Source organism: Phoca vitulina, unplaced genomic scaffold (assembly GCF_004348235.1).
Source record: "Phoca vitulina isolate PV1807 unplaced genomic scaffold, GSC_HSeal_1.0 scaffold7, whole genome shotgun sequence".
Lineage (NCBI taxonomy): Eukaryota > Metazoa > Chordata > Mammalia > Carnivora > Phocidae > Phoca > Phoca vitulina.
In genome coordinates this window covers 28475641-28480910 of record NW_022589710.1, presented here as the reverse complement: position 1 = coordinate 28480910, position 5270 = coordinate 28475641, and the positions used below count along the sequence as shown (strand labels likewise).

Genomic DNA, 5270 nt, shown 5'->3' with positions numbered 1-5270 from the left:
CATCACTATGTTACTCTTCCCCTGAGGTTCTCAGAATGTCGGGCCACAAAGGGATCATTATATTCTCCTGATGCAGCCCTGTTGCTGCCTGCTTTTCCTGAGCTTGTCTCTCCCATTTGATTTTCTGTTGTTTCCTTTGGTCCAACAGCAAATCGGTTGTAGCACCTTCTTCTGCAGAGCCTGGTAGACACAGAACCTCCTAGCGGCAAACCTTCTAAGCTTTTATTGCTGCCAGCAAGGCTGAAGAGGTAGACAGCAGCAGGCCTGCAACCAGGGGCCCTGGAGGGCTGGAGCCCCTCCTCGACAGGCCACATACCTTCTGGGATTTGGTTTCCACTCTTTAGCCTGTCATATTTGCTCAGGTGCCCAGCTGTGTACAGTTCACCTCTGTTATGCCTCCCACTGCTGTCCTGACCCAGTTCAAGTCCTTGCTTGCCTCTTACCTAGATTATTTTAACCATCTACTTCTTAATGAGTCTACCTGCTGCTGATTATGGTAAGATGTAGAGCTATTTAGCCATGATCTCAAATGTATGATTAGCCTCCTACTGGGGTTACTACTTGGCCCACTAGTGTCTCTAGTCAGGAAAACACAAGCCATTTAGTACCATCCAGACGAGCTGGACTGGGCCGCACCTGACCTGGGAAGTCTCATTTGGACCCAAGGCCAAGAGGTGCTCTCTCAACCTTGACTTCAATTAGAATCATCTGGGGAAACAAACACATTTTCATGTGCAGTCCCCACCCCTTGAGCTTCTGATTTAATTAGACTGGGATGAGGCCTGAACGTATTTATTCTTTCTTCTGGAATGAACTTTTGTGTAAGTACAAAAGTACTTTTATCCAAAGAAATGTTACAAGTTCATCATTAGTACACTTCAACTTATTACAAATTTTCATTACAATTTTAATTGTTGCAAAATGTTCCACGGAGTACACCTATTTAACCATTCACCTGCCATTTGTGGAACATTTAGTTTGTTTCTGATTTTTAGCTATTACAAAAGGAGACATAATGAGAGAATTCTTCACATAAATTTTCCTTATTTGAGGCATCTTGCTTTTCACCAGGAGAAATTTCCAGAAGTTTTATTACCGGACAAAATAATATGAAAGTATTTTAGACTCTTCATACTGTCTAACTGCTTTTCTAAAGGCTCTTAACCAATTCACACTCCTTCCAAAATGGATAAAAATTTCTATTTTATCCAACATCAATCATTTGCTAACATAACAAAACATTTATTCTCTATTTCAATGTATATATCTATATTTGAGGCTTATATTTTTTCAAAGCTCCTCAGGCAATTCTAAGGTGGAGTCTGGGTGGAGAGCAATAGTAGGCTGGACTAAAAGTTGCCAGGTGCTGTGGCCCCTTTTCCTCAGCCTCTGGAGACCCTTTGCTCTGATACAAAGGCCCAGGAAAAGTGCCCAAGGAAATGGGCACCAAGGTAAAGAGGAGGTTTCTTTCTAAGGCCTAGGGCCAAGTAGGCTCAAGTCGTCCTCCCTGACTCTTCCTAGGGAGGGGCCTGTCTCCTCTGACTGCCTAGGGTTGGAAGTGACCCAACGAGAACCAAGAGAACATAGCCCCAAAGAGGGAGAACAGGGAAAAAAAAGGAACCGTTCTGCATCATCAGGAGCTTGGAGCCTCTCCCCCAACTCTCAGAGAGTCTACCTCCCTGCCCTGAGGCCTGAGTCACAGAAACCTCTGGCCGTGCTGACCACCCCCATCAAACATGCCTCCTCCATACCGTATCCCCGTCATGGTTTTTTAAATTGCTTTTCTATTTTTAAAATTTTATTTATTTATTTATTTATTTATTTTAGAGAGAGAGAGACAGAGAGTGTGGTGGGGGTTGGGACAGAGGAAGAGAAAATCTTAAGCAGGCTAATATGTTGTTGTACTTTTGTCCTTTAAGATTTTCGAGCACCATGGTCCTGCAAGAAGCAGTAAAGGCTAATGAGAAGCAGACAGTGCCCTGGGAAACAGGAAATCTGGTTCCATTTATGACTCCACCAGGGCCTGCCATGGAATTTTGAGCAGCGCTGGTTTGCTGCCCCATGCCCTCTTGTTTAGAGGCGCCATCTGCACCTCTGGGATATAGGGGTTAGGTTTCTTGTTTTTCCTGCAAAATAGTACCAGTGTTAGGGCACCTCGGTGGCTCAGTTGGTTAAGCATCTGCCTTCGGCTCAGGTCATGATCCCAGGGTCCTGGGATCGAGTCCCACATCGGGCTCCCCCTGCTCTGCGGGGAGCCTGCTTCTCCCTCTGCCTCTGCCTGCCACTCCCCCTGCTTGTGCTCTCTCTCTCTCTGTCAAATAAATAAGTAAAATCTTAAAAAAAAAAAAAAAAATGGGACAGGCAGGGCGCCTGGGTGGCTCAGTCGGCTGGGCGACTGCCTTCGGCTCAGGTCGTGATGCCAGGGTCCTGGGATCGAGCCCCTGCGTCGGGCTCCCTGCTCAGCGGGGAGCCTGCTTCTCCCTCTGCTCTGCTGCTCCCCCTGCTTGTGCTCTCTCTCTGTCAAATAAATAAATCTAAAAAAAAAAAAAAAGGGAGGGGGGTACAGGCAGGCTTGTTTTGGCAGCACATATACTAAAAAAATTGGACTGATACAGAGAAGATTAGCATGGCCCTTGCCCAAGGATGACATGCAAATTTGTGAAGCATTCCATAAAAAAAAATAAAATAAAATAAAAAAAGGGACAGGCAAGGGTGCTTTTCCATTTGGATGGGATGTTTTCTGTGTTTGGCTTATCCTGCTTGGATGTTTCCTTCTTTCTTACTTTTTGTACATGCAGAAAGAAAACACGTTCGTAGTCTTGGAGGCAGGGGATGAGCTTCCTGGGTGGCAGCCCTCCTGAAATGCATTCTTGCGTGCACAAAATGCAAAGGCAGCTGTGTACCTGCTCTCGCAGGGCTTCAGAAACCCTTTGGGGAATGGTGATGTGGTGGTCACTGTTAGAGCAGAGCAACAATCTGCTGTAATCAGGGATAAGCTAAATTTGGGCAGTACTAAAGTTTGCTCATGGAAAAGTGATTTATTTAGACAAATCCGGATTTTAAAATTGTTTTTCTTGAAGTGTAACAGATACAGAAAAGTGCATGCACTGTAAATGCACAGCTTGGTGAATTTGTGCAAAGTGAACACACCTGTGTTACCCTGGTAACCACGACATAGGTCAAAAATAAAATGTTAGAGGACCCCTCCTCCCCCACCCCCCAGTAAGTAGTCCTTTGAGGTATAACCACAAACCTGACTTTCAACACTTTATATTTTTGCCTGGTTTTGACCTTTATATATACTTGTGAAATTTATTCACATTTTTTGTAGATCTTGTTCTTATTACTATTACTTATTACTTATTCTCATTACTGTGTGGTATTCCATGATAGAAATATGCCACAGTTTTTTATCCATTCTATGTTGATGGGATTTGGGGCTGTTTTTGTTTTGGCAATCTCAAATTATGCTGGTATGAATAGTTTTGCACCTTTCTATTGGTGCTCATGTGCATGCATTTCAGTTGCACACATTCCTGCAAGTGGAATCACTAGCTCACAGTGTTTGCAGGCATTCGGCTGTAATGGACCCTGGAAGTAGCAGTAAATGAGAGTTCGGAATGTATTTTTGATAGGGGACAAAGCACACAGCTAAGATCAGGCCCCAGGTTCCTGGTCTCCTCCCAGGCTTGGACGACAGCGGAGCCAGAACAAAGCACTTACCCTCTGTGTTTCCTCATCTGTAAATAGGAAATAATTAGTACCTGCTCTAGTATTTGCTGTGGGATGAAAAAGCCCTCTGCAAAATTTCAAGCTGCACAAATGGAAGCTGTCATTAAAATGGAAGCAGGGAAGGGTGATTTTTAATTATTAATGAGAATTAAAGAATAACTATACTTATGTGGATTTCCAATCCGAATTAAGAATCCAGAGATTAGATTAACTGCTCAGCTGGACAGAGTTGTATCACCAAAGGGGTTTGTGGTATTATTCTCTCAAACCCAGACACAGGAAGTAGCTTCCCAAACCCATCCTCTGTACCTTGCTAGAAGATTCCTCATCGGCCTAGAGCCCCAGGGGTCCTCCTCCTTCTTTCTCTCAGGCGCCAAATGCCCCAGCTTTTTCCTTCCCCCTGCATCAGCCTGAGTTGGCCTACTCTGGGAAAAACTGGTTTGGTTCTGCCTGACTGGGCCAATTATAATGCACCAGGAAAGCCAAAGGACACACTCCTTCCACGTCTTCCTGCATTATTGAACGTAAAGTGTGAGTATTGTCAATGAGGTGCTTTGGTCTCACAGTACAACTAAAAGTTCACAGGCATTCATTCTACCAAAGACTGTGCTAAGTAAGCTACATCAGGGGCTGTAAAAAATAATTATTATTTGAAAGTAGTGTCAACATTTTTTCCATCCCTTGCAGATGGTTACACAAGTAGAAGGCAGTGCCCTCTTCTGGCCAATGCCACACTCGCATGGCTGTGGCTAAGGGGATTGTCAACTCATGGGACTGGTGCTTGGGAGGGACCTGGCTCATCTTGGGGTTAGTCTTGAGCAAATCACATTTGGGGATCCACCTTCCCTTTCTTCTTCAAAAGAGAAAAATCAAAACTGTGATGGTTACATTGTATGTGTGATTAACATTTAAATCATTAGATTTTTTTTACCTTCCATAATGCAGGTGGTTATCCTTACGAGCAAAAACTGAGGTTTCCTGAAGAAAAAAAAAAAATTCTGCTTCAAGACTGCAAAATAGAAAGCCGGCTGAGTTTCCAGCCTTCAGATTTTGAACACAAGACTGCAACATCAATTCTTCCCTGAATTTCTAGCTTGCCAGCCTGCTCTGCGAATTCCAGACTTGTCAGCCCCCACAATCGTGTGAGCCAATTCCTTAAAATAAATCTGTGTGTGTCTTGTTAGTTTTGTTTCCCTGGAAAACCCTAATGCAAAATCTAACTGCAAAACCCATTTATATCAGTGGCATCTCGTTTGCACAAATATAAGGGGACATGAAGTATAGCAGTTGACCTTCTGAGTTCAGGTTCAAGTCCCAGTACCATCTCATTTACTGGTTTCATAAACTAGCTCCTTAATTATACTTAGCCTTGGTATCTTCATTTGTATAAAGGAGGAAATAGTAACACTTACTGAATAGGCCGTTGTGAAGATTAAGAGAAAACGTGCTTAGAATAGTGATTGGCTCACAATAAGTACTAAATAAATGTTAGTAGTAATTATTATTAATTATTAATTATTATTAAGGTCATAGAGGGA

The 5270-nt window shown here is 43.3% G+C and overlaps 1 non-coding gene across 1 annotated transcript; it reads left to right on the top strand.

Annotated features, from left to right (window-relative positions):
* Positions 1-2572: 2572 nt before the first annotated feature.
* LOC116633354 lies at positions 2573-2678 on the top strand. Its single transcript, XR_004299643.1, has one exon. It is a non-coding gene; the product is annotated as a U6 spliceosomal RNA (small nuclear RNA).
* Positions 2679-5270: the final 2592 nt, after the last annotated feature.